We start from the raw sequence: 27,323 nt of genomic DNA, 5'->3' as shown, positions 1-27,323 counted from the left end.
TCTTTGTGCCAGCCTTTGAGGTCCTTATAGCTCATTTTGCCCTGACATATGCAAGGCAGTCAGTCTACTAATTCACTCGTGAGGCAGTCTACCCACGGCACCCAACACAACCCGTGCGAGATCCACCTGGGAAAATTCCTCTGCATCTCCTTGACACCCTTCTCTTGGCATCAGACCAAAGGTCCATGCAATCCATGCTGTCTCTGCCAGAGGCTGCGAGGAGGCCCAAAGCCAGGGCACGGAGCCAAGAGCCCACCCCTGGTTCTTTGTCCCCAGAACAGCCGTGTTGTGCCCGGCCTCCAAAGGTGAAGGTTTCACGTGGTCCCCAGGTGAAGAGGGGGCCATGCAGCCACCTGTCATGAGCTTCCCACATGACTCTTTCATGCCACACGCCGGGCACCAGCGGCTCTTCCCGTCTTTCCCGGCCTCCTGTTGCCTGGCTCTGGGTGCTGCATGCTGACTCCCCATCCAGGCACTGGCTGTGGCCACAGGCTGCCGGGACCGCGGAGGCAGCACAGGCCGTGGGCCCGAAATGCCTGCTGAGCCGACACACAGCTCCATGCTGCGATGCCTGGGCAAAGTGACTCAGAGGAGCACCGCAGGAGGAGAACTCCCTGGTGCTTGCAAAATCGCAAACAAAGGAAGCGAAACTGTGCTGCTGGAAGCGGTTCTGCAAGAGCGGCCCCTCCGCAGCAATAAAGCCAGGGGCTCTGAGCCCGGGGGGAGTCATTCCTGTGGCAGCGGGAAAAGGGGCACACTAGAAACCCGCAGGAGCCTGGAAGTGGGACAGGTCCGCGGGGGTTTGCAGCCTGATTGGCCCTGGACGCTGGGGTGGGCTGCGAGCCATTCCCGCCACCCATTCCTTCTGGGCTTGGGCATTAGGATGACTGACAGCCGGGAGAGAAATTGCGCTAACTGGGCAGCCTGCGCTTGCGAGGGTCCTGGGGCTGGCACTGGTGGCCTGCTTGCAAGCTCCCCGTGGGCGGCTGGCTGGCTGGCTGGCTGGCTGGCTGTGCGGCGGGTGGATTCAGCTCGGCGCTCTCTGTGTGGGCGTCTGCCTGTGCAGCCCCCTGCATGCCCCTCTCGCGTGGCTCCAGTGGAGCCGCAAGGGAAGCTGCCCGTCGCCCACTGGCTCGCGCAGAGTGCCTCGCAACGGCCTTTGCATTGCAAATAACGCGGCGGCACTCGGTCCTGGCCCCTGGAAGCAGCCCTCGTGGGGTGCCTGCGGGCAGAGGTGGTGCTCCCGGCGGGCGGACGGTGCTTGGGAGGGCTCTGGAAGCGCACGCACTTCCGAGGTGCTCTTTTGCAGCGTGGGAGAACCATTGCAGGGTGTGACCTGGCATGTCTGGATCAGTGGCGGATATTGATGTGCTTATTAAATCATCTATGCTGCCTTATCTGCTAGGAAGCCATTAGGGCCTCCTCGAACAACTTCTGCTGCTCTCAGCTCGATTGTGGACGTGCAGAGGACACTCTTTGGGATCCAGGCTTCCGCGCACGGCGGCCAAGAGGCCAAGCCCCAGACGCAGAATCATTTGCTCCCACAAAGCACAGTGCGAGACGCTTGTAAGGGGGAGCCAGCTGGCGATGCCCAGATGGACAGTAACACCTATCTGCCCCACACATCCCCTCCAAGAAAGCCTCCCAGCAACACACACACACACACACGCAAGACAAAACTCGTCCTGTCCTGAGCCAGGCAAACAGGCCGCTCCAAAACGGAGAGGCCGGCCAGCCAGCCGCCAATTCTCCCTCCCTCTTCCGCACATGCCCACACCTGGGCGCGGGGCTGGCGAAGCTCCTCCATGCTCCCACCCCCCTGTAGCTCCCCCCCCCGCAGGGACCTTTCTTTCCCCGCAGCTTGGCTGCAGCCCTCACTTCCTCGCTTTTGAATGCCCCTTGCGTGGTCTGTGTGGGCCCAGGGGCCCTCTTGGAAGTTGAGAAGGGCAAGCAGAGCGCAGAGGAGGTTCCTGTGCGCTTCCTGTTATGCATGGAGACGTGTGTAGATTTCTGGCGGACTGTCAGGTGGGTGCCCTTTCTCGAGCCCTGTCACACACGTGTGTTTCTGTAGTGCCATTCTAATAAAACCGTTGCTTTTTCTTTCACTTTCAGCCATCCCCGCATCCCCAACACTCATCAACCCATAACACAGAAAGAGAAGTCTGAGGTACGGAACATGCGAGGAAGGCTGCACTCTCCTTTTTTAAGTGACGACTTTAAAGGAAGCAAAAGCCAAACATTTACTCTGGATTTTAGGAAACCCACATTTAATAAACTCAGAGCAGTGATAAACAACGTTCCATGGCAAGTAACTCTAATGAGAAAAGATGTCCAAGATGGGTGGAAGCTTTTAAAAACAGAAATTCTAGAGGCACAATTAAAAACAATGGTTCTTATATGGTTTTCATTCCTGTAACCTGCCCAGGGAGTGGTATGGCTAATGGGCAGGTTAGAAATCAAATAATAACAGAATAAAAACAATTCCAAGAAGCAAAAAAGAGTAGAAGACAACAGAAAATGTCCCTGTGGATTCACAAAAACAAACAAACAAACAAACAAACAAACTCAAAGATGATCTGGAAATAAAAAAGGGCTTGTACAGGAAAGGGAAGGAGAGACAGGTTGTAAAGAAAAAGTGCAAGCAAGAAGCATGGACTTGCAGGGAAGGTGCCAGGAAGGCTAAGCAAGAGGTGCTACGAGCAACAACAAAGCCTTCTTCAGGTACGTGCATAATAAAAGTCAGAGGAAAGAAAGGAGGATTCAGCTGCTCAGTGTGGATGGCAAAATGATGAGGGATGGCAAAGAAAAGGCAGCAGGGCCCGGTCCCTGCTTTGGCTCAGTCTTCTCCTGGGAAGGATCCATGACCTTCCTGACGAGGGGGAAGCACGAGCCGAAGGAGCAGGATGGCGGCTCAGGACTGGTATGCAAGTGCTCAAGGAGCATCCGACGGGGCTGGGCGAGGTCAGGACTCCAGGGCCCGAGGGATCCATCCTGGAGTCATAAAGGAGCTGGCGGAAGAACGCCCAGAGCCACTGACTAGTATGTGATTTGCAGATGACACAAACCTGGGTGGAATGGCTAATACCCTGGAAGACCGAAAGAAGATTTGAGGTGCTCTCGTTAGCTTGGAGTGCCGGGCTGAAAGCCACAGAATGGATTTCAAAGGGACAAATGCCAAGTTGGGCACACAGGAAGACGAATCCAAATACACCGCTGCTGCAAGGTGGAGAATCCTCCACTCGACAGTACGGCAAGTGAGAAGGATCTTGGAATCGGCCGCAGGCTGAACATGAGTCAGCCAAGTGGCGTGGCTGCAAAGCGGGCAAACGGTATTATGGACAGAGGCTTCGCTTCCAAGTGGTGTGACGTGCTGACTCCCCTTTATGCAACACCGGTTCATCCTCATCTGGAATGCTGGCCACCGAACCCCTGTTCCACATCCCCTCCTCCTTCACAGCTGCCCATTCCTAGGTTGCCCTTTCTGGCCGGGCCACCAGCCTTCTTCTGCCGGTCCCAGTGACCTGGGAGTGGCCCCTTGGGTTTAATCCATTGCCTGGCCAGCTGAGCTTTGCCTCCTTGGATTCGGTCCGAGGGAAGGCTGCCCCTGTGTGAGCTGGCATCGCAACTGGGCAAGCAGGCTGTGGGAGGCGAGGCCTGCCCTGCCCTGCCCTGCCCGGGTGGAGCAGCTTCCTCAGGCGGGCGCTGGGCCTCCTTTGAAAGAGCATTTTCTTCTTGTTAATCCCCTGCTGCCATTTGGGATTTTTGCAGGCACTGGGATAAGCAGCTTTCCCTAAAGCGGAGCCGAGCTGGGGCTCAACAGGAATTAATTTGCCTAATTATTATCTTTGGAAAAGATTGCCGAGTGCCCAGGGGTCACCAAAAAGGGATCTCTGCAAAGGCTTGCTTGGCCTCTGCACCCAGAGAAGGCCACAAGGCCGGCATTGTGCTAAACACCCACCAAGCGTGGGCCAGAGTAGAATCACGGAATAGTCGAGCTGGGAGGGGCCAGAAGGCCATCAAGTCCACCCCCCCCCCACTGTTGCAGGACACCACCTTACACTGTCCCGCTCTGAGGCTGCCCAGGTCCTGGAAGCCGGAGCAGCCGCTGGGTCTGGTCCCTCTTAAAAAGCAGTGCGGATAACTGGGAAGGATGTCTGGCTCTGGCGGGTGGCCCCCCGGCTCCCGGGAGTGAGCTTTGCAGCGTCTCGCTTCGCCGGAGCGGTGTCGTGGTGGGCCTTGGTCCCCTGCCCCCTCCCCAGGGCAGAGCCCCGGGGGCCGGCCTGCCCCTGCCCGGGAGGCCCCTGCGCAGAGCCCGGAGTGGGTGGCTGGTGGCAGAGACGAATGGGTTTAATCAGGCCGCTTACAGGGCAGCATCTGAAGTTTCGTGTAAGTTATGATAGTGACAGTTTGCACGAAAATTGTATTTCCAGGCTTCATTGACTGGCTTAATGAGAATCTTTACGTGTCAGATATTAAATTAAGAAATTAAGGAGCTGTTTCAGTGTGTATAGACTCTGTCGCTCGCATTGGCCGGCGTGGCAGTCTACGCATCCATCAGGAGCAGGCTGCAGACAGATGGGAGAAGCCTTTGATTTTCTGTCACAGGAGAAGTGAATCTAATGTGCACTGGCACCTAATTCATGTTTTATTAAAAGGCATGGAGAGGAGGCCGCTCGCTTGGCCCTTGCCCATTGCCTTCCCCTCAGCAAACGTGTCAAGAAGGACAGGGTCACTCTCTTCTCTCTCGCTTTCCCTTTTTCTTCTCCATTCCTTCAATTTTTAAAACAGGTGAGCAGCAACCGTTGTGGCCCAAACATCCTGTTTTCCAAAAGTGACCAAGTGAGGTGCAGGAATCGATCAATCAATGAGGCCAAAACCCATCATGTGCGATGTTTCCATGACACACTAAGCCATGGTGGGTTCGCACCTCCAGGTCCCCAGTAGGATTGTCAGGGGGCTTAATGTTGGCTTTTGAGCCATGCTGACCACCCGTGGCTTGTCAGTGGGTCTGTCTGACCCACGATGAGTCGGTGTGTTGTTTGCACCCGGCTGAGAAGTGCCACCGTGGGTCGGGCCGGACGGCTGCCGAGCCGCTTGGCCAGAGAGGGAAAGGCTGTCCCTGCCGTGGGGCTGCCCTCGCCAGAAGCCGCAAACTGGCCACGCGGCACTGGGTGGCGACGGGTAGTGCCTCCCCAGCCCGGCCACTGCTGCCCGCTGCACCAGGCTCCCCGCGGCTTGGCTTCTGCTCTCGGGACGCTTCATGGGGAGCTCTTGGAAGCTGGCTGCAGAGGAGGTTCCACAGTCCTTGTTTGGAGAGCGGTGAGCTGCCTCCCACCAGGTCCTGGTGTACGTAGGAAGGGTGCAGAGGGTCTTTTGGGCTGCATCACTTCCAAATCCCACGGAGTGCTGGCGCCCCTCTGCTCAGCACCTGGCGCCGTGTCCACTCTGGGCACCGCAGTTGATGCAGACGAGCCGGAAAGGGCGCAGAGGAGGGCAGCAAGGGTGACGTGGGGACTGGGAACAAGCCCCAGTGAGCGAGGAGGGAAGGAGCTGGCCTCCGGAAGGGGCTGCGGGGAGATGCGATGGTGCTCTTCAAGAACTGGAGAGGCTGTCACGAGACCAAGGCCAGGAGCATCGCAGAACGCGGGAGCGATAGGCTCAAGGTGCAGGAAGCCAACTTCCGGAGGAACTCCCTGGCTGTGAGGGCAGTAGGACTCCCGCCACACTGGCTGTGGGGCCGGTGACGCGGTCTTGCTTCTCTCTCCTCTACCTTTGGCACCGCGCACGGAGAGCAAGTGCAGACGCCTTGCCACGAAGTAATTTGAACCAATCCCCCTCTTCTTTAAAAAGCGGGCATCTTTACATTCCTATGACATATAATAGTCTGGGGCTTTAAGGAGATTAAGCACAATGCTAAATAGTTAAAAATAGGTTGCAAATGCTTTACCTGAGGCCAACCTGAATACTTTCCAAGCCGAGCAGTTCGCGTCCCAGAAGCCAGCTTGTCACAGACTCACTGGCTGGCCCATGCAAGCCGCTGCTTCATTTCCCAGTCAGTAGCCGGGAATGATGATTGTTCTGAAGGCAGCCAAGGCGTGCTATTAATATCAAGATGTATTGCTTAACCAAGGTATGTTGTTAACACGGCTATGTAAGAATGGATGCCGAATTATTTTTTCTTCAGAGAAGAAACCCTCTCCTCCCCTGCCCTGCCCTCCCCTCCCAGAGACGCCTTCCCACCACTGGGGCTTGTCATGATCACCAGGCATACCTACAATGCCTCAAGGCTGTTTTTCTACATTCTCTCTTCTATTATGACACAAGCACTTCTGAATAAAGTCTGCTGTGAAATATGCAAATGCTACCACGAAATAAGCAATTGCCTACTGTTTTAAAATGGCAGCTCTGACTACAGGAATAAATTTCATAGGTCAATCTTGTGCAGTAGAAAATGTTTTTTTTCTTTCATCCATTATATACCTTCTGCAGTTAATTAATCCAGGTGTTCTCCATTTGCTACATTTTGGAAAAGAGTAAACGACAGCTCCTTAATGGCTTTCCTCTCACCATAATTTACCATTTTACATCCCAGCTCAGCCTTCTCCTTCCTCAACTGGAGGGCTCTCGTCGTTCAAGGACCCATTACTCTTGACACGGGTGGAACAATCCCAGCGCACGCACGTGCTGGGGTGCCCCTGATCCCACTCCCAAGCCCCCGGGTGATGGGGGCCTGGCCAGGCCAGGGACAGTGGGCGGGAAGTGGACTCCCCTCTTTGGCTCTTCTGGGTGGGCTTCGCTTTTGGGGTTGCCCAGGAAGGAAAATGTGCGGGGTACCCTTGGAGCCCCCTTTCTTCAGCTCCTGCCGGCCGGAAGGCCATCAGCACCGGGTTCCCGCCTGTCAGCCCTGTGCACACTCCAGCTCCAGCATCGGCCACGGGAGGCTCCGCTCCAGCCCCGGAGTCGGACAGGAGCACGGAGGACCCTGCCGGCCCCGGCCAGCCCACGATTTGCAGGAGGACCCCAGCCTCAAGGTGCCCTGGGCCGGCGGCTTCCCTGGGTCCCAGAGACTCCAGATCAGTGGCAAAGAGCCACGCTTCCCTTTCGGAAAGTCTCTGTCACAGTTAGAAGAATTGCCCGCAAAGGGCCCTGGGTGGATCATCCATCTCCGCATCCCGCTATAGATCAGGCTTCTCTTTGGGTGCGAAAAGTTTCAGTAAACAGCTTAATTTGGCACTAATACGAGCAGAGACATTGTTCAGTGTGTCACCTATTGATTGGCATCATTACAGTGCCATCATTCATCCCGGGTGTTCTGTCCTTGCATTATTATTATTTCAAAAACAATGCATTGCCGACTGCTTTGGAAGGCAACGGAGTGAGTGAACGGGCGGCGAAAGGCGCAGTGGCCGGGGACAAAAAGCCCAGGCCAGGCCCAGCCATGCAGCCGAGGCCACTCCCAGGCCGCTCTGCTCGCCCACAGTCCTGTCTGGGGCGCTTCCCCCCTGCTGAGGCAGCCTGCCGCTCGAGAGGCTTTTCTCTGCAGCCGAGGCCACGAACTTTATGCCTGGCTCCCTATTCCAGATTACCGCCAGTGCAAAGTATTTTGCGCTAGCAGAAGCACCGTCCAGCACAGGGACAGGCATGCCACTAATGCCAGTGGGGTGAATGGGGCCCCCTTCCTTCCTCACCATGATTCCCGCCTCCTCTGACCCCCGTTCGGGGCTGCTCCGTACACCTCCCCACACACCTTGCACCGTTCCGTGTGACTCGATCAAGCCATCGAGCCAAGCCTCCCCGTCGTGTGCGCATCGCAGTCCTGGCAGGCTGCGCTCCGCTTGCCATGCCTCAGTTCTCCAGCCTCAGAGTGCTCCCCAAAGAGCTCCTCTCAGAGGGGAGGGGAGGGGAGGGGAGGGGAGGGGAGGGGGAAGCCCTCGTCCTCCTCCCTGGTGGGAAGCCCTGGACTTCCAGGAAACTCTGGGCCAGGCCGGGGCAGTGCGTGGAGCTGCCTGCCCAGCTGTTCTGCTCGGCGAGGAGGACCGGCCTGTGGGGTGTGGTGGGCCCTGCCTCAGGGATCCTGGCCACCCCCAGCAGGAACCCGGGATGTTTGCTCAGCAGATGCCCGCCCTGCCGCCCGCCTCCTGCCCTGGACCTTGCACCCTCACTGAAGCCCCCAACTTGAGCTGGACACGTGCGGAAGTGCGGCTAGTGCCAGCCGCTCAACGTTTGCCCGCCTACGTGGCGAGGGGAGGCCTACGCCAGCTGCGGCGCGCCCACAACTGCCCTGCCCAGTCCGCCTAGCCGCCCACCTAGGCCAGGGCGGCCTGTGCCTGCAACCTTCTGCGGGGCAGCATGTCCGCCCGCACTGCCCCACAAGGCCAGCTCCCCACATGCTGGGGGCGGTGTGGCGCTGCAGGCCTCCGAGTCCTTGACCTCCGGGGACCCAAACCCTCGCCGTCAGACTAGCCTTCGGAGTTAACGGGGGAAGAACTGGCCTCGAAAGGCACCTGCATCTTGCTCACCGGAAAATCAAAAACCCAGAAGCCCACGGGGCAAGTCCGCTGCACTGCCTGCCCCCGAGGACACCAGCGAGCCGCGGGGCTCCCTTCGCCCCGTGCCGGCTCTGGTGCGGGCCAGCCGCGCTCGGAGCTCTCCGTGGTGCTGCCTCGTCCTCCCTGCCGGGCGCTTCTGCTCCTGGAAACGGCAAAGCGGGACGCCCCGGCGCAGATCCGGCCGCGCTGCGCGCCCACCCGGAGGGGACGCACGCAGGGCGCACGGCACCCTGCGTGCCGCGGGCCGTCCAGTCGGCTCCCGCATCGGTAAACGGCAGCCGCCGGCTAGCCTGGCGCTCGGGTGGGGAGCGGGATGGCCTGGGGCGACCCCACGGGGAAAGGACTGAGGGGCGCAGCAGGGCGACCGGGCTTCTGAGCACCCTTCCGGTGGGCGCCGGAAGGGTCGCTCCCTGGGGGAGACGCAGCACAGCCCGCTCGTGGGCACCGTGCCGGTGCTGACAGTGCCGGTTCTGCGTGCGGGCCGACGGCTCCCTGCAGGAGGCTGAAAGAGGCCACCAACCCACGACGGTGCCCTCTCTTCTCACCACTCAGACGCCTGGGAAAGCTTGCTCTGTTTTAATGGCGCGTGGCGCGCGGCGAGAGGAGACTTGGACAAAAAAGGAGCAGTCCTGTCCTTGAATAATGAGCGTGGTGTCTGCCCGCAGGGCTTCTAGTCAATCAAGCACCAACCTCCCAGCTCTCTTGCCTGAAGTCCGGCCCGTCTCTTCCTGTCTACGATGCCAGCCAGCCACCTTGGAGATGGCTGCCCAGGGGAAGCTGCCAGGCCGAGGAAAGGCAGGGAAGGGGCCGTCCGCAGCCCCAGCCCAGGGCCTCGGACAGATTCCCTCTGCGCGGGCACTCGCTAATTAAACCCCTGCCTGTCAGTGTTGTTCTGCAGCGACGACAGAAAGAGACAGCTGTCAGCAGGAGGCCAGAAGAGCGGCGGGGTGACTGCGAGTGAGGAGGTAATGAGTCGGAGGCCGAGCTGGCGGCCGGCTGGAGGCCGAGCATGTGCGAGCCGCCGGAAATGGGGCTGCCCGAACTGTGGGCGCCCATCTCGTGGCTTGCTCCTGCAGATTTAGGGATGGGATCTCATGGGGCCTGGGCAGGTGGGGGACTCGCCGGAAGGTGTCTCTTCTGGAGTTTGGTGTATTAATATATTTCTTTCCTATCTTTCTTCCTCACCAAGCGGAACATCCACTTTTTCCAAAGGCACCCGCCTGGCTGTTGTGTCACGAAGACAGCCCAGGGCTGGTGAAATTTTGCAGACGGAGAAGGGGCTAAGCAGAATTACGTGCAACCAGAAATGGATACGCCAAGAGGGTCCCACACCCCAAAGGGCTCTTTGCCCCCTCCTCTCGTGAGCAGAGGCAGAAAGAAATAATAAACAGATCTCTGCACATCTCTCACACACTGCGGCATTGAACTGGTTGCCGCTTATCACCCTGGTTTCCTTTCATGCAAATGCGCCTGATACTCCTGCCGGACTCTTTCGCCTCAGGAGCTGTGCAGGGGCTGCCGGCGTGGCTTGACAGCGGTGCCATGGCAACCGGCACGGGTGCAACCCACCTCGGAATGGGCACCGCTGCTTGAAGAAGAGGGAGCGATGGAGAGAGCGAGTGAGCAGGCAGTAGCTTCTCTGCAGATCCGGACAGTTTTCTCCTGGGGGTTTTCCTCCCGTCCTGCCGTGTGCCGCTGGCAGTGAGCAGGTGCCGGAGTGCAAGCGCATGGCTTTGGAGCGGAGGCCACGTTTTGCCGGAGTGGCGGGAGGGTGTGGCTCTTGCGTGGCTGGGGGCTCCAAAGAGACTGGGGAGGCGGCGCACACCTTCAGCACCCGGTGGCAGCCGCCTGCTCCTGGCCGTGCCCCTTGACGTGGAGGCAGCCCCGCCACGGGCAACCGGCGTGGTGCCTGGCACGGACCGGCCACAACGCACGAGCCCCCGGTGCAGTGGATGGTCAGGGGCTGCTTCTCACAGGGGACCCCCGGGGCTGCTGGCTGCTCACGCAGGAGGCACCCACCGGGCCAAGCCCGCCGCCAGAGCCATGTCCAGCCGGCCTCCCTCTGAACCGCAGAAGCCGCTGGCTGCTTGCCCAGTCCCTTGCACCCTTGCCCGTTCACAGGGGCAGCGGACGGGGTGGAACAAGGCATGTGGTCCACTTGGAGACCAGGTGCATGCACGGATGAGCGGCCTGGGAAGGGCCTCCCTTCCTCAGAGGGAGCCGCTGGTTGCGCAGGTCGCAGTGGTCCTCCTTCCCAGTAAGGTGGGTGGAAGTATACTGGGATACCGGCCTTTTCCACCCAAGTTGGACCCCCCCCATTCCTCAGCTCCCCTCAGGCCAAATGCCGGGTCGTTTGAGTCTCAGATAAGGGTGATTTGACTGACTTCCCAGGCTTTTAGTTTTAACGGCTCCTAAGACACGGCCTGCATTTGCGATTGGCCGATTGTTGGAAAATGCCACTGCCTATCTGGCTTATCGTGTTTATTCCTGTTATATGATTGTTGTTTTGAAATCTAGGCAGCAAGCTGCTCAGCAAATACTTTACTGAAATACAAACTGAAATGTTTTAAATCAATGAAAACGTACTTTGCGCCCCCTGCGTCCCACCCTTCTGCAGGATTCTTTCCGCAAGCCTGGCTCCAGGACCTGGAATGACCGGGCCGGCAGAACGAGCCCCTGAAGCAAGAGCGAGCGAGGCACAGGGGAATCCGGCCGTCCCGCTGCATGTGAAATGGGGCAGCTTTGGACGGGATACAAGTGCAGTGGCCCCTCACACCTCTGGCCCGTGGGGGCTGTTTGGTCCCGGCGTGGGGATGCAGCAGGAAAGAAACACGCTCTTGATGGACAGTCCCCGACTGCAGAAGCCGGGTCGCTGGCCAGCCTTTCTAAAGGTCTCGAGCAGGAGGCCAGGAGTGCCCGCTGGCAGCAGAGTGATCATGCCAAGGTCATTTTCTATGAAGTCCTGGTGCTCTTATTGGAAAACAGATGCTGAGCGCCAGCCCACAAGCCTCCAAGTTCAGCACTCTGTAGGAAGGGATTACCATTTCCAAAACCTTTCCAAACAGCTGTGCCTCTCAGCACAGAAGGGAAAAAAGCACACGGCACTGAAAACATGATTGTTCTTCTCGGTGTCTTTATCCCAAAGAAATGAGGAACCGTTTCATGCACACCCCTTTTTGATCCAGCCGGGATCCTTCCGATGAAGGCCTCCGAAGCAGCAGCAGTTCCTGCAAACCCATCTGTGCCATTGATTTCTTTCTCCTAAAACAATATTGGATTTTTCCTCCATGAAAAAACCCAGGTAGGAAAGAGATGGCTTCGAATTGAAAACGTGCCAGATTCAGGCCGTGCCCTGGAGCTCCGTGCTGCTTTAGCACCCCCATGGCTGCGATGGGGCCAGGATCTTTGCCCTTTCATCCGCGAGCCCCCGCTGTGGGTCACCCACCCCTGCACCCCCTGCACCCTGACGCTGAGGCCTGCTGGACAAGCTGCAGCCCTCCTTCTGCTGGGCCAGCTTGGGTGATTCACCTGCCTCCCTCCCGGTAGCCTCAGACCGAGCGCCATTTTGCTGCTCCCTGTGGTTCCTGAAGCAGATGGAGCAAGACGCTGGCATGGAAAGGGGCCCCTCCATAAGCGCCCCCGGCCACCCGCCTCGCTCATCCCGTGCCCCCAGTCAGGATCCGGCTGGGCGGAGGGCCTCCCGCCCCACGGCCCGAGGAAGAGTGGGAGGAGCCCGGAACGGCGCCAGGGGAAGGGACCGCCCGGGAGAGGGCAAAGGATGTGGGTCCCAGGATTCATGCCGTGCCTTCCCAAGCCCGCGGATTAAAAAGCTGAGCTGCATTCCCTTGTCCCTCCACGCACGCGAGGAGGATGCCCAGCCCGTGGCAAATCGCTGGGGTCACGTCCTGAGGTTCCACGCAGGTGCAGAGCAACGAAAAGCAGCTGCTGGGGGCAGCGTCCTCGCTGTGGGACGCGGCTGCTTGGCCACACCTGACTTGGCACAGGCAGCTGTTGCCAGAGTGAGAGATTATTCTCACGACTCCCTTCGTGTTCCAGTATCATTATTACTACTACTACTAATGGAACACACTGGCTTTCTTTTTTAGCCTTTGCCCTTCTCAAGCATTTGTTTGGCGCCTCATTTCTTCACTGCAGCTTTTTTAAGCAGTTGAAAACTACTCAGGGCAGCACTCGCCGTTCTGGAAGGGCAGCCGCCAATCCACGCACCGCCTTTTTCCACAAGCGAGGCGTTGTTCTGCGGTCGCTGCCGGGGTCGCCACCCCAGATGCCGAGGGGAGTGCGAGGCAGATGCTCTTGGGCACCAGCTCCCACGCACGGCTCCCACGGCGAGCTTGGAAGCACCCGCGGTTTTGATTGCCGCCGTTCCAGTGGCGGATTTATGAGCGATGGAACAAAGGGATCCCAGGAATTCGTGGACGCCCGGGAACGCGCACGGGGCCGCTTCGCACGGGGCAGCGTGTGCTTCCGGGTGCCCGGGTGCAGCAGGCATCTTAAGCTGGCACCAGCCCGTATGCCGCAAAGTGCTTTTCTGGGAGCAAGCCAGTTTGTTTGTGCCCCGGAATCAGCGTGTGATGCTGCCATGGTGTCAGAAATGCACACCCAAATTTCCAGAGTCCTTCTGAGGGAGCCAGAGCAGTGCGGTGACCTTACAGGGGCCATGCAGGCCTTCCTCGTGGCTAATCCACAGGGAAGGAGAGGCTGGCAGAGCGACGCTCTTGCTTGTGTTGATGGGACCCCTCTGCCAGCTGTTACACGAGGCAGAGGAGCGAGCAGGGAAGGGGCAGGGAAAGCTGGCAACCTCAGGCGGGGGCTTGGCCTTGCCCATGAAGGCAAAGGATGCTTGTGGGGCGCCCCTGAGACGCAGACGCACCTGCGGCCCCCGGACCGCCTCCCGCTGCCTCCTGCTTTCTGGTTTGTCCCCGACGATTCTTGGTCTGCATGGCAAGAGGACAATGCTGGCATCGTTCATAATGAATTATATCAATGAGGAAAAAATAATATTATTGCACATGAACTGGACTTGGCAGCTTAGTTGTGGTCGAAGGAGGCCAGCATGCAACACGCTGCCAGGCCCACAGGACTGCCCCACGGAAGCGCTGACAGATCAGAGGGTGGCAGCTGGGAGAGAGCGCCCACCTGGCCGAGTGCAAGGAGAGGAGGAGGAGGAGGGGGGGGAGCAGGGCACGCGGGATCCGCGCTCATTAACGGCAGGCCACTGGATAAGGGGCTCATTAAGGCTCTTCTGGAGGGAACGGCTGGGGAGCGCCTCCACAATGCAGCCCCACAATGAGCGGGGTCAGGCAGGGCTTGCCGGCTCCTGCCAGCACGGCCTTTTCCAACCGATTAGAATCAACGCTAAGTGGATTCCCTCCTGGCCCTCAGCGCCGTCAGTCAGCCTGATGGCTTGTCACTCACGATCCCGATTCCCCTTCTCCTGCGCGGGGTGGGCCTTCCACCCCTTGGCCTTCATGGGGGAGGGACAGTTTGTAGGACTCTGGGAGGCTCGGGGATGTCGCTCTGCTGCCTGAGCGCAGTCTCTGTGGGGGGGGGGGGGTCTCAGCACCTCGCCCTTCCCCGTGTCTGCTCCACACCTGCCCGGTTCGCCTCCTGTGATTCCGGGCTCTGTCTCTGCGCCCAGAAAGGCCGTCCCCTGGCGAGGCTTTGCCAGGAAACACGGAGGCGACCGTTGGCAGAGGATCGGGCTCTGCCCTGAAGGGACAAGCACAGAGGGCCTCGCAGCCGCCTTGCTGGAATTTGGCGCACACAGATCAATGCAGGATATTTAATCACGCCGATCGCATCCCCTCCAACGGTCTCGGTCTCGGGCGGAACGGGAGCACACGATTCACACCCGAGTGCTGCCCCAGCCCAACCCAACGCGCACGCACACTCACGCACGCACGCACACTTCCTCTCCGGCCCCTGCACTGTGCTAGGCTGCTATCCGTGGCAGCTTAAACAAAGAGCAACAGGACAGCGCTGGGATGCTCGCTCTCGCGCTGCTCGTGACCGAGGGCCAGGGCTCTGCCTCAGGGCGAGGGGCCAGGTCAGCTCCTGGGCACCGGTGCCCCTCCTGGCCCACAGTCCCGCCAGGCTGAGCCCGTGCCGCCCCACTCCGCTGAGACCTGCTCGCCTGGCGCCGTGGAAGGGGCACAGAGGCGCCGAGGCGTGTGCTGGGGGCTCGCTGCGCCTGCGCGCCCGGCCTTTCCCGCCTTGCGGCCCCGCACAGGAGGAGGCTTCCCCGGCAGGCACCCCCTGCCGAAGCTGGCCGGGCGCATCCTTCCCAGGAAGCCACACACGTGCCCCTCGTGGCACCACTGACGCGCTGGCGGTGTCCCGCCGTGCACACGGCCGCTCTGACTGCTGCCCGCTGTGCCAGCCCCCGGGGGGGCGTCCTCCGAAGGCCCCTGCAGCGGGCCAGTGGGCGCCGGGCTGAGCCTCCTCCTGCCTCCCCATGCACATCCCGCCCCCCCCCCTTCCGCATCTCTCCTTGTCCTAGGCAGGGGCTTAGGAGGGCGAGGTGCTTCGGGACTCAAGATTCATGGCTCCCGAGCTCTGCCATCTCCCTCCCCTCTGTAAGTTCGTTGCGCGCGGCGTGTTCGCAGGCTCCTGCCTTCCCGCCATCCCGAACTGAATCCATCTGTGAGTCCCGAAGCGCTCCAGATGCAAGCCCAGCAGCCCTTCACTCCTCACGCGCTGGGTGGTTGGGTCCGCGCTGCTCGCCCACCAGCTCGCGGGACTGCAGCACCCTGGGTGGCCTCGGGCTCGCCCTGCTAGCGGGGGCTGCCAAGGCTCTTCCCGTGGGCGCTCCCTGCAGGGCTTCTGGAACCAGAGCCGTGGGCCAGCCCGGCAATCTTCGCTCGCTCAGCACGTGGGCGTCCACACCAGCCGAGGCTGCTCTTGCAGGGGAGCGGTTCCCTCCGCCGTCGTTCGCTGGCAGCACCTCCCCATCTCTGTCTGGATGGCCAGCTCCCCCGTCTCCCAGTTCCAGGCTGTGGGGGCAAAGCAGCGGGGCGCGTGGGGCAGAGGGTGGGAAGCGGCACCGTCCAGCACTCCTCCTGCCCCCTCCCCAGGCAGGCATGGAGCGAGCGGCCGCACGGCCGGGTCGGGTCCCACGCCCGCTGATGGTTGATCAGCCCCCGTCCACTGATTCGCGACCAGCGCTCAGGCTGCAGTGCTCAGGCGGCTGCATCGGGCTCATGACAGAGCTCCTACCAGCAGAAACATCAGGCGCCGTGAGCTCTGCCGCCCTGTTGACCGTGTGGCCACGACGGCCATGAGCGGGCTGGAATTCCTGGCCGCTGTGCGATGGAGGCCGTGAACAGCTGGGATTCCCTGTGGGACATGTTTTAAATTGTAGCGTTCCTGTTCCTGCTCCGCAGAAGCTCCCTCTTTCCTCTTCTAAATGCCAGGCATGTTCTGCTTCTGACTTAATGCTGTCAGATAACAGGCAGCCATGGAGGAGAGCAGATGCCTCGCATCGCTCTGGCGTTGGGTTCCAGTCTTGCTGCAGTCGGCTGTCTCCGCGTTCCGCTTCGGCACACTCCTCTATCTCTTGTTTTGATAAAGCACAAAGGCATGCGAGCTGCGTCCAAATCATCTTGCAGGTGGGAAGTGCCTCCCTGGGAAGGAGCGAGCGACCCCGGTACTCGGTACTCGGAGCAAGGCCTGTCGGGCCCCGTGGACCGCTGCAGAGCGGGCAGGGCAGGCCCAGCTTGCCACGAGAGAAGATTCCCGGAACATGGACGGGAGCAGGAACTTAGGAACGTGCAGGGGCTTTGCTCTTGCACAGCCAAGAAGGGAAGCTGAGCCATGTGAGCCGGAGGAGGCCCACTGGGGAAAGGAAGGGGCTTAGCTCCGCTGGGGAACTGGGGCGTTCGGCTCGGTGCAGGGTAGAGTCCGTTCCTGCGCATCCTTTGTTTCCTGGTCTCCTTCCACCACCACAAAGAGCGCGGATGCCAAGGCAGGGAGGGACGGCGCTGCAGTGCGCGAACGCCCAGCTCGGCTCCCGCACACGGGCCCTGGGGGAATGGCCCCTGCAGTCGCGGGGTGCAGGAGGAGGTGGGTCGACACGATGGGTCCCTCAGGGGACGTCTTCCTGGGGCACCGGAGGCGTTGCTGTGTTCTTCCACAAGAATGCTGGTGGGGCACCCATCTCGGCAGGAGGCCGGGGTCCCCTGCCCTTCCTGCAATGCTGCAAAGAAGTTAACACCCACCCTCATGGGGGGGGGGGCACCCGGCAAAAGCAGAATTACTCTCCAAAGAGAAGACAGCAGGTGTGACTGCAGAGCGACCTCACCGCAGGGCAGAAACCGGCCGATCGGGCCACCCTGTTCCCCCAAGGGAGCGCCCTGTGGCGCGCGGCCCAGCCCCACCAAGGAAGGCGCACCCCCAGGGACCCAAGAAAGCGCGCCTGCCCGGCAGGGGGCGCCGTTCCCGGGCCAGCCGCCCCCTTCCCCGCGTGGCAGGGTGCCTGAGCTGCGTGCTGGGCGCTGGCCAAGCCCCGCTCGCCCTCGCCCTGCCTCCCCCGGGCATGTGGCCGCGCCACGGCGCGGGGGCAGGGGCGAGGGCAGAGGCGGGGGCCCGTTGTCACCTAGCCGGTATTGCCGCGACCCTCCGGGAGGCCAGACGGGGTTCGGCTGGCGGCAGCCGAGCGAAGGAGAGGAACGGGGCGCGCCGGGCGGCGGCGTGGGCGGGCGTGGCCGGCAAGGGAGCCCCTTGGAGTAAGGGCGGCGGCGGCGTCTCCAGCGGGGGCCGCCTCGCCACACTCCTCGGGGGAAGGGGAAGGGCTCCGGCAGGGCTCGGGGGCGCGGCTGCGGGTGGGCGCGCCCGCGCCCGCCCCTCGCTGCTCCCCGGGGAGAGGGCGGCGGCTGCACAATCGGCGCCGGGGCCGCTGCGGGCGCGCGGAAAGCGCGGGGAGGCCGGAGCAGCGGGCGGGGCGCGGCGTCCCCCGAGACGGGGCGCCCCAGAAGCGCAGCCCCCTGACCGGAGCGCCCGCTGCGCCTGCCCAGTCCCTCCTGCGGGTGCTCAGCTGCGCCTTTCCCCGGGCGCCAACTGCCTGCGCGGCGCGGAGAAACGTAAACTGTGCAAGGAGGGCGGAGTGGCGGCAAAGAAAGCGATGTCATTGCTAAGTGGATGCCCAAGCAGGCTCTGCGATGTGCGAGAGACTGGACTGAAAAGGCTAAAAACGCGATTGCTTTTTTTTTTTAAAAAAGGGAAAGCACAGGAAGCTGCAAAGGGCGGGTTTGCCTCCACAGAGCAGAAGCCCTGAAGCAGGACAATCGCTCGTCGCTTCCCCCGAATCCCTCCCTCGTGCTACCGTTAAAAGTTGGTGCATGGAACAGACCGATCCGCTCACTGTGCACTTTGACTAAAACCGAAGAAAAATGATTTGAACGGATGACGAGAGAGAGCGGGCGTCCCCCCCCCCCCCCCCCCGCCCCCCTGAACCCATCACTGGGCCCGGATACTGCCGGCTAGAGAGGGCAAACACCTGATGAGGGACGCCAGGGGGGCAGAAGCGCAGCTCCTTCTGTGTCTTCGGCTTCGCGGCCAGCGGCACAAAGGGCCCGATTCATGGCCTTCCTCTCCCTTCTCCTCCACCCTCCGCATGCTTGGACAACGTTCCCTTCTTTCCCTGGAACTGCCCGGGAACCTCCTGGGGGTGTTTGGGTGTTGGGAGCTTGGCTGATGTTCGGAAGGGCCACGATCCAGTCCGGGCAAGCGAGGCCGGGCGCCACACCTGCTTCGCTCTGCTCTTGAGCACCGGCTGGGGGGCCGCGGTAGGGCTGGCCCTGTGGGGCTGTGGGGAGGGGTTCAGTCCGCCCTTCCTGGTGGAAAGTGCCGGAAGCTGCGCTTTCCGCACGTCGCCCCGGCGCGTCGCGGAGCTCACGAGGGCCTCCCCGCCGGAGGGCTTGGCGCACCAGCCCGCCAGGAGCCCGGCTTCGCGCGAAGGCGCTCCCCGCGTCCCCCGTGGGCCCTGGCCAGGCCCACGGGCCGCCCGGCCCATCCATGACGCAGACCCTGAGACAGAGAGAGCCGCGCGCAAGGCCGCCGGTCCACGGGCCGCCGGTTGGGCGCATTTCGCCCCCGCGTCGCAGCGCCTGATTCCCGGGAAAGCAGCCACTGACTCGATACTCTGGGTTAGTCATCGCGGGAGCCCCAGGCACCTCGCGGGGCGACAGGTCCCGCCACGCTGCCTCGCCTTGCCGGCACCTTCTGGAAGTGGAGCAAAACCTGTCCGTGCGCGCGCGCGCGCCCAAGGTGTTGCCACAACTTGACAAGGCGGCCCCATCCCTGCAGCTGTCATCTCCTTGCTAAATTTCACTTGTTGTTTTAAGCGCCTCGGCAACCTGGCCGAGAGGGATGGTCCCTCGTCAGGTTTTTGCAGTAATAAGTGGAAATGAAGGCTGAGCCGTCCCGGCATGAGAAGCGCTGGCATCAAACGCGATTCCAGCTCAATCTCCGTAGTGCGAGAAGGATCAAATTCCTCCCCTGGGAGGCAGGGAGGGAGGGGGCGCCAGGCAGCCAGCGAGGAGGGCGGGAGCGCGCGCGCGCGCGTGATGGAAATGTGCAATATAATGTGGAGGAGCTTGGTGCTCATTTAAAGTGCTTGTAATCAGATGGAAATATCCCCGAGGGGAAGCAGAGAAGAGCCTATGAAAAAATATTCTGGGAAGGGAGAGGAGGGGAAAACAAGAGGGATGGGAAGCAAAATTAATTTTTCATTCTGTGGTGTGAAGGGCACTTCCACTTTTATTAGCACAGTTCTCAAAGCTGCAGGAAAAATGCGCTCATATCCTGCTGTGGAGCTGAAACGGGAAGGAAGGCGCTTGCACCGGGAGTGTAATTAACAGTCGCGCTTTCTGCCGCGGAGCTCAAGGGCTCTCTCGGCTCGAGACGGCGCAGCGAGGCGGAGGGCGGGCGGCCGTGCTCGCAACAGCGCCCGGGCCCTCCTGCGCCCCCTCCCCGCGCAGACCCGCCGCTTGCAAGGGCCCGTCCGTGCTGCTGTCGGGAGGGAAAGGTGGCGGTCCCGGCGACGACGCCGGGGCCCCGGGGGCTGTTCAGCCCAGGCGGCCCTCGCCACAGCCCCTTCGCCTTGGCTCGTTTGCATCCTCCGGCACATTATGGAAATGCGCAGGCGGGCTAATGTGCAGGCGGCAGCTGCTTCCCCGATTCCGCAAAGGGCTCCGGGGCGGGCAATACGCATGACGAGGCACCAGCTCCGCGCCTGGCGTGCCTGCAGCCGGGAGCAATGGCGGTCCCTCCCGCTGGTGCAGGCTCCGCTGGGAGCTGCGTCCCCTGAGCACTGCCTGGCAGAGCCGTGCTCTTACACGGGGGGGGGGGGGCTGGAGGGGCGTGCAATGGGCACCATGCCAGGTGATGGAGCCAGGCCAGGCCATGCACTCCGAGCCAGCCAGCTCTCTTTGCACCACTGGCCCTTTCCGCAGGAAGACTCTGCTCCTGCCTTCTCCCAGAGCTCTCTCCAGGGCGCGCCGCTCCTTTCGCTTGTGCAGCTGCAGGCCTGCCGGGCCAGTCTTGTTTAGCAGGTTGTGTGGAAGCCACTCTGCAGGCCCTTTTGGGTGGGGAGAGCCACGGACAGGCCTCAGAGAACAAACAGACGCATGGGTCGGGTGGCACGGAGGGAGGAGTCATTTCTCACCAGCACCGGCTCCTCCTGAGCTGGAGGAAGGATCTGCGGTGGTCCCTGCCATCCCTGGAGGAAGGCGGTGGACTGAGGAAGAGCGAGCGGGGGAGCTGAGGAGGCTTAATGTTATACACACACGCGCGTCGCTCAGCCCCTGCTCGGGGTGGAAACCGAGAGCTGGCGCTTGCCCACTCAGCCTCCTCTGGGAGGCATCAGGAACGGGAGCCCCACTCCGCTGGGCAACGGCGCCATCACCAACAGCCCTGCCATGCAGGGCCTCTCCTCTGCTCACCCTCAACGGGTTTGACCCTTCTTTGTGGAGGTCGCCGACGAGGGCTGCTGCGGCCCGCTCTCCTTCTGCTGACCAAACAGTCCCGCCCATGGCTTACATTCCCCTGGTCGGCCTGCTGCAGTCCTCAGAACCAGTCCGTTTGGATCTTCTCCATGCTCAATACCTGGAACGAGGCCCAGGCCCCCAAGAGGGGGCTGGCCGGGGCAGCAGAAAGTTCTGCCACCACTTCCCAGGACTTGGGGGACATTTCTGCTGGCGTCACCTAAAATCACAGCAGTTCTGCTTGAGGCCACTTCATGCTGCTGACTTATATTCAGCTGCTCAATCACCAGGAAGCCAAGATCCTTCCCACAAGTTCTTCTGTCAAGACAGATTTGCCACATCCCATACTTGTGCATGTTCATGTATTAATTAAATAGCAATATATAAATTTATTTTCAAATCAACAGCCTGCATTTGTTCCTGTTGAGTTTTTGCTGTTTGCTGTTTCATAGAAACAGAAACAGCGCAAGTCAGGAGGGGTCTCCCGGGCCATCTAGTCTGACCCCCTGCTCCAGCCAGCTCTGCTCACGACATGCCCTCCATGTGGACATCCAGACTATCTTTGAGCACCCCCCTCACTGGTGGGGCCTCAACCACCTCCCGGGGAAGCCCATTCCACACCCTCGGGGTCCCGACTGCCAGGAAGTGCTTCCTGGCATCCAAATTGATCCTGGGCTCCCTGAGCTTTGCCCCGTTGGAGCGCGTCCTGCCTTCCTTTGCAGGGGAGAACAGGTCTCTGCCCCCCTCCATGTGACACCCCGTGAGCATTTCGCCTGCAGTGCAAGACACGTCGTGTGGCTGGGAGGGACCAGTGCAAAACGGTCCCTTGCGGAGCCGATCCTCAGGAAGCAAGAGGCAGCTGGCGTGCGGGGTGGGCGTGTAGTCACCTGCCCCCGCCTCACCCCACAAGGCTCGCTGCCGAGCCACAACTTGTGCCCTCACCGCCCGTGTCTGTGACGGGCTCTGAATCCCTCTGAGCTGCAGCCCGGAGGAAACGGGGATGAGCCACCGCTCTGTTGGCGACCTGAGCAAGACCTGAGCAGGCTGCAGGACCTTTGGGGAAAGGGGCGGGAAGGCAAGGCCTCACAGAAGGCGAAGGCGAGCATACTCGGTGCGCGCTTGCGCTTGCAGGACAGCGGATCTCAGCGAGAGGAGCACGGCAGAGGGCTCAGAGGCTTGGTATGCTGCTGCAGAACAGTCGGCAGAGTTCCTGTGGACACCTTCACAACGATTCCAGTGAGAAAGGAGAGCGGAACCAACAAAAGCCAGGGTGGCTACGCAAAGAGCGCAAGAAGAGCGTTCTACATTGAAAGGAAGGAGGTGCATCAGGAATAGGAGGGGGGTCAGCGAGTCAGTGCTGGACACCGGTGGGCAGCCCAGAATGATAAAGACCGTGCACAGGAAACAAAGCCTCCGAATGAGCTTCGGGTAGTGAGGGATACGAAGAACAAGAAGGCTTTTTCCAGGTGTATCTGAAGCAAGAGGAAAGGCGGGTTGCTTACCTGTAGCTGTAAGTGGCCACCTGTGCAGTCACACACATGGGCCCTGACCATGCATGGAGCCGTTGCTGGGGAAGCTGTTGTAGCTAAGAACTCTCTGTCAGGAATCGCTCCCCCAGCGTGTATAATGGAAGGGGAGGCGTTCCCTCCCTTCCCTCAGTCCCAGACAAGGCCACCAGGTGGCCCTGGGGCTGAGGTGGGTCAAGGCGTTGAGTGTGAAGAAGAGACAGCAGGCGCTCCACCTCAAGGCACCAGTCTTCCTCGTCACTGGTTTCAAAGCTGCCTCCGCTGGGACCTTCAGCGCAGCGTGGAGAAATGCAAGCATGTGCCCACGTCAGACAGAGGGGAGTGATGCTGGGGTGGGGAATGCTCCCCTGACCCTGAGAGGTCAGGTCTGGTATCAACGGGAGCTGGACTGACATCCGTCGGATCTGAGCAAACCAAGGAGATGACGACGCAACCCATGGCATCCTGTTGAAGCTTTGCCAACACGCTCGTTACCAGGGAAAATGGAGGAAAGGGTGAAAATGGATTCCTGCCCAGCATCGTGGTGATGCATCTCCCAAGAAGCCCTTGATCTCTCCTGCCTGAGAGCGGAAGCTGTTGCGAAGGGCAGGGTCCTGGGTGACGAGGAGAGCTATGGGTGGAGTCCCCAGTCTTGAAGACTCCGTTCAGTGTCTCAGAGTCCGTCCGCCGCTCATGGCTGTTGCGACTCCCCAACTCCAGCTCAGCACGTCCACTAGGATGTTGTCAGTTCTGGCGACGTGAATGGCAGCCACGGCGATTCACCTGTTGACCCACCAGTCCCAGTTTCAGGCAACCAGCTGTGTCGGTGGAGTGGACCAGATGTCCATGCTTGTGGATGTAGACCACCACTGCGGCATCGTCCCTGGCCACCTGTCCCAGGTGACTGGGCAAGACACCTGGAGTGCCACGGGGGCCTTCACCACAGCAGGCAGCTCGAGATAGTTTATGTGCTCGCAGGCTGCCGCTTCACTCCACATTCCGGCTGGAACAGGCGGCTGTAGGCATCTGAGGCGCTTCCTTGAATGGCCGACGTGTGCACGGACCAAAGCTGAAGCGGTGACCTCCGGTGCCTGGCCGAAGGAGCGACTGAGGCAGCTGCCACCACGAGCCTGAGAAGCTGCTGAGTGAGAAACTGCCACCACGTGCTGTCAGAAGCGCTTGGAGGTTGTCTCGACAAGGGTTGTCATCCTGGATTCTGGAAGACACGCTGCTGCCGTGGTGATGTCCATGTGTACCCCATGAAGACTGGGGAAGGGTGGGAACAGACTTTCTGGAACCGAGGCACCCCCCCCCCCGAAACACGTGGCCCCCATTGCCTTGAGCAATTCAGTTCTGATTGAATGGTTGCTTGATGTCACGTGTGAACTCAGCCTTAGTCTTCCTTGAACAAGTGGAAAGGGTCCTTCTCACCTTTGTGGATGCCACAATACTTTGAGGGATAGCTAAGACCTCAAAATACAAGAGCAACATCAAAAATGACCCTGAAAGAATGGATCTGTTGCTCATGCGTTGCACACCCTCCTGGCTCGTGCTTTCAGATGGGATTGCTCCATGCGGCTGGTGAGTTCCAGGATCTCACAAGCAGGCAAGTGGTGCCCAGGGGTGCCCAGGGGTGTGCAGAGGGCACTCCCTTGCTGCAACGGGAAGGGGCACTGCAGCTCAGGAAGCCATTGTGCAGATGCACGTGGGGGGCGCGGGTTTCCTCCACACATCCCCTGCAGCGCTGAGTGTGGGGCCTGCCTCTCCCGGGCCCCTCTGGCTCGGTCCCTCACAGCTCCCCCTCTGGAGCGCGAACCGTGAAGGCTCGTTCACAAATGCAGGTGGGCACTTGACGGCCGCGACATGGTGGGGGGGCGGCCGCCTCCTCTGGGCCGGGCCACTCAGTCCTTGCCACAGGGGTCGTGGCGCCGTGGCTGGCACGTGCCGGGTGGCCTGGCCCTGGGCGCGCGGCGTCCCTGCTGGGCGCAGGCGAACCGGCAGGCCGCCAGGATCCGCCCTGACGCCCTTCCCAGCTCAGGTCCTTCTCCAATTGTGAGCTCTGCTTAGTTCTGCCTTTCATCTGCATAAAGATTTGTGCAAATGTTTGTATGCATTTCCCCAAATGTATGCATCAATTATGCACAGTTTGGAAATTATGCATTTTCTCCCATCGCTTAGCGTGAGCTTGTGTGTGTTTTTCTGAAAACAGGCAGTTGTGTGCATTTCCCCAACGTGTTCATTCCTCAAACTCGTTTTTGCCGTTGCGGTTACTGCACGCATCGCGCGGCGAGCTGACGGCTGCGTGGCGCTCAGCCACCGATCGTGCTCGTCGCGGGGAGGCGCGAACCGGGCAGATTCCTGCTCCGACGAGCGGGAGCCCGTGCCGCGCCCCTCCCGCCTCGGCCGCGCAGATGCGGCCGCGCTCCGCTGCCAGCCCCCGGCGCTGCAGCGCCGCCTTTCCCATTAAGCGGCTCCTCCTCGCGCTTTCCTTCCTCTTCCCTTTCGGCACGCCATGCTCCCCCCCCCCCCCCCCCCCCCCCCCCCCCCCCCCCCCCCGTCTGCCTCCCTATCTGCCTCTCCTCCCCCGCCTCCTTTATCTTCCTCACACACATGGCTTCTCGGCGCTGCTCCCCCGCCCCTTCGCGGCGCTTCCTCACGGCTCCATCTCTTCTCGCTGGCAGCTGGCATCTTCTGCCTCCCTCCCGCCCGCCCGCCTCCCTCGCGCTGCTACGTCGCCGCTCCTGCTTCGCATTCATGGCGCGCCCGCTCCCATCCCTCGCAGGCCGAAACCTCCCGTGGGCTTCTCCCAGCGCCCTGATGGTGGCAGTCGAGCAACGAGGCTGCGGCAGCCGGAGAACTAATGGCCGCGGCGAAGGGGCGGCTGTGGCCGGCGCCGAGGCCGCGCTCGCAAATCCGTGTGTTGGCGTGCTCGTGTGTGTGCTCTGGAGCACGTGTGTCACTGGGAGTGTCCCGGCGGAGGCCCAGCGCAGCCCTCGGGACTGAAAGATTGCAAGCCCCTGCCTTGCGCCCGGCTCTGCGTCACGAGCTGCGAGGGAGGGAGCCCGCACGGAGCCGGGGCTGCCGGACAGGCACCTGTCATCCCCGCGGGTGAGGCCGCTTGGCTTTCCCCTCGGCTACTGCCTCAACGTAAAACTGGAGAAAGACCGCTCTTTCCAAACAGGCAGGCCTGTGCTGGGCCCCGGGGTTTGGTCCCCGTCACAGAACTGGACGGAGGCTTGGCGTGGTAAGTGGCTCGCAGTGGTGAAAACTGGGCCATGGCCCCCTGCATCCTCTGCACGAAAAGCCCAACCATGCCAGCCGCCAGCCACCAGCCAGGATCCTGCTAGGAAGCAAGGTGGAAATAAATTCTGCCTTGCAGGCAGCCGGGATTCCGCACGCTGCCAGCAAACCTCAAGCGAAGCCCGAAAAGCTACTAAACTGCAGAATCTTGGGGGAAGAACACAGGCCTGGCTTAAAGCCATATGCACGGGTTGAACTGACCGGCCATCGAGAATCATGCCCAGAAGCAGCGGCCCTGCTGGGGCCCGACTGCAGGTCACGGGAGCGCCCAGGCGTCCCGAGAGCATGCAATTCTGGCAGGAGCCAACCTCCTTCTGCAGCTGGTTGGCGTCCTTCGCGCTCTTCCTGGGCACTCCCACAATCCCTGCATCTCCTTCTGATGTCCCCAGGTTGAAAAGATTTGCTTTGCAAATGTTGGGAAGGGCCCTTTCCACCAAGGGCCGGAGGCTTGCAGAGCTGGATGCCTCTGCCGGCCTCACAAAATGGCAGCTGCCAAGGATGCGCTCCGGTTCCGGCCTTTGCACCGTGGCGGGTTGTGTCTGGATGGTGCAGCGAGCCATGATGGTCTGGAGAAGCCACAGAACAGGCGATCTCTCGAAAAGGGGCGAGTTCCAATGAAAGCAAGTGGACCCGTTTTCCGGATCTTGCCTTATATCAATAAGATATAAGGGCTGGTCTAGATCCTATTGCATGTTGGTCTTTCCTGCCTGCAATGGCTCTTCCACTTTGGGCATTTCTGGGATCCTCTCTGATTTCTCGCTCTGAGTGGCGGGCGTCAGAGAGCGAACGTGCCTGGGGTTCAACCCACAGCCAAAGATGTGCGGTCCAGAACATCATATCGATCGCGCTTTGCCTCGTTTGCTCAAGCTAAATTGACTTGATGGGGCAATCTAGGTCTAAAACCTGGTCCCAGGTGCTTTCTGTGGTGGATATGGGCCGATAAGAGGATGGTTTGGTTGGGTTTTTTTTTACTGCGGATCAGCTGGCGATGGCATGTGATTTTCTAGCCAATATGATTTACCAGTGAATGAGAATCTCATTCCAGTTTGCAGATTGTTTGAAAAGGCTCCTTTTGCAATCCCAAGCAGAAACAGGCACATGTCTTCTAAAAGATGCCCATACATCCCCCAAATATGCCACTTTCTCAAAATACGTACATCTTGGTCTGCTGAGGAAATGTGCAAAATTTTGGAAAATTGCAGAAATGTGAGAATTCCTGACGCAATTTGTTTTATTCTGCAGAGTTTCCCCGCTGGCACAAAAGAGACGTGAAAGGCTGAGGAGAGCAGCCAGCAGGCCAATGCTGCCAGGTTCTTGGCCCCTCCAGCATCGCCGTTTACCGACCGCCAGCCATGGCTGAATGGCGGCACCGGCCACTGCAGCATCCGCTCACCTCCAGCCCCAGCCAGGCCCCTGCCAGGGCGCTGTTGCCTCAGTCATGGCTCAAGGCATTCAGTGGGGTCGGCCTGGCAGAGTGACCCGCGGTCCGTGCCCACAGAAACCTCGGGCTGGTGAACTAATGCGATATATAAGCAAGAATGTTGAACTAGGTTGTCTCATTTGACTTATCCAGGGGTTCACTGCTCTGGTGACTTGGCCTTCCGATCTTTGATTCTTAAGCTAAGATTGTTGGGGGTAGTGGCACCTGAATACCACAATATCTTTTTAACAAGGGACGGCTTAATTTGACTAATTGTGGGTGGTGCAATGAAGCTATTCCTTATTTAAAACATGTTTTGACAATGTCCAGTAGAGCAGCTGCTTCTTTTGGGGAGGAGATCATTATTATTTTCTTACTGGTCCAGGGATTTCAGCCAGGTGGGGACAGGAGGGTCTCCAAGGTGAATGACTGGCTTGGGGTGCGGTGCCAGAAGGAATGCTTCAGGTTCCTCGACCACGGCACTCGTTTTCTTGCCAATGGACTTCTGGCAAGGGACGGGTTGCACCTCACGAGGATGGGGAAAAGG

At 60.5% G+C, this 27,323-nt stretch overlaps 1 long non-coding RNA gene across 1 annotated transcript; it reads left to right on the top strand.

Annotated features, from left to right (window-relative positions):
- Nucleotides 1-24,776: 24,776 nt before the first annotated feature.
- Nucleotides 24,777-27,028, top strand: LOC123029722. The gene is made up of 2 exons (XR_006415975.1): nucleotides 24,777-25,300; nucleotides 26,599-27,028. It is a non-coding gene; the product is annotated as an uncharacterized LOC123029722 (long non-coding RNA).
- Nucleotides 27,029-27,323: the final 295 nt, after the last annotated feature.

Source organism: Varanus komodoensis, unplaced genomic scaffold, assembly GCF_004798865.1.
Source record: "Varanus komodoensis strain SLA01 unplaced genomic scaffold, ASM479886v1 scaffold40, whole genome shotgun sequence".
NCBI classification, from domain to species: domain Eukaryota; kingdom Metazoa; phylum Chordata; class Lepidosauria; order Squamata; family Varanidae; genus Varanus; species Varanus komodoensis.
The sequence above is the reverse complement of the archived record's forward strand: the minus strand, read 5'-3'. Positions and strand labels throughout refer to the sequence as shown.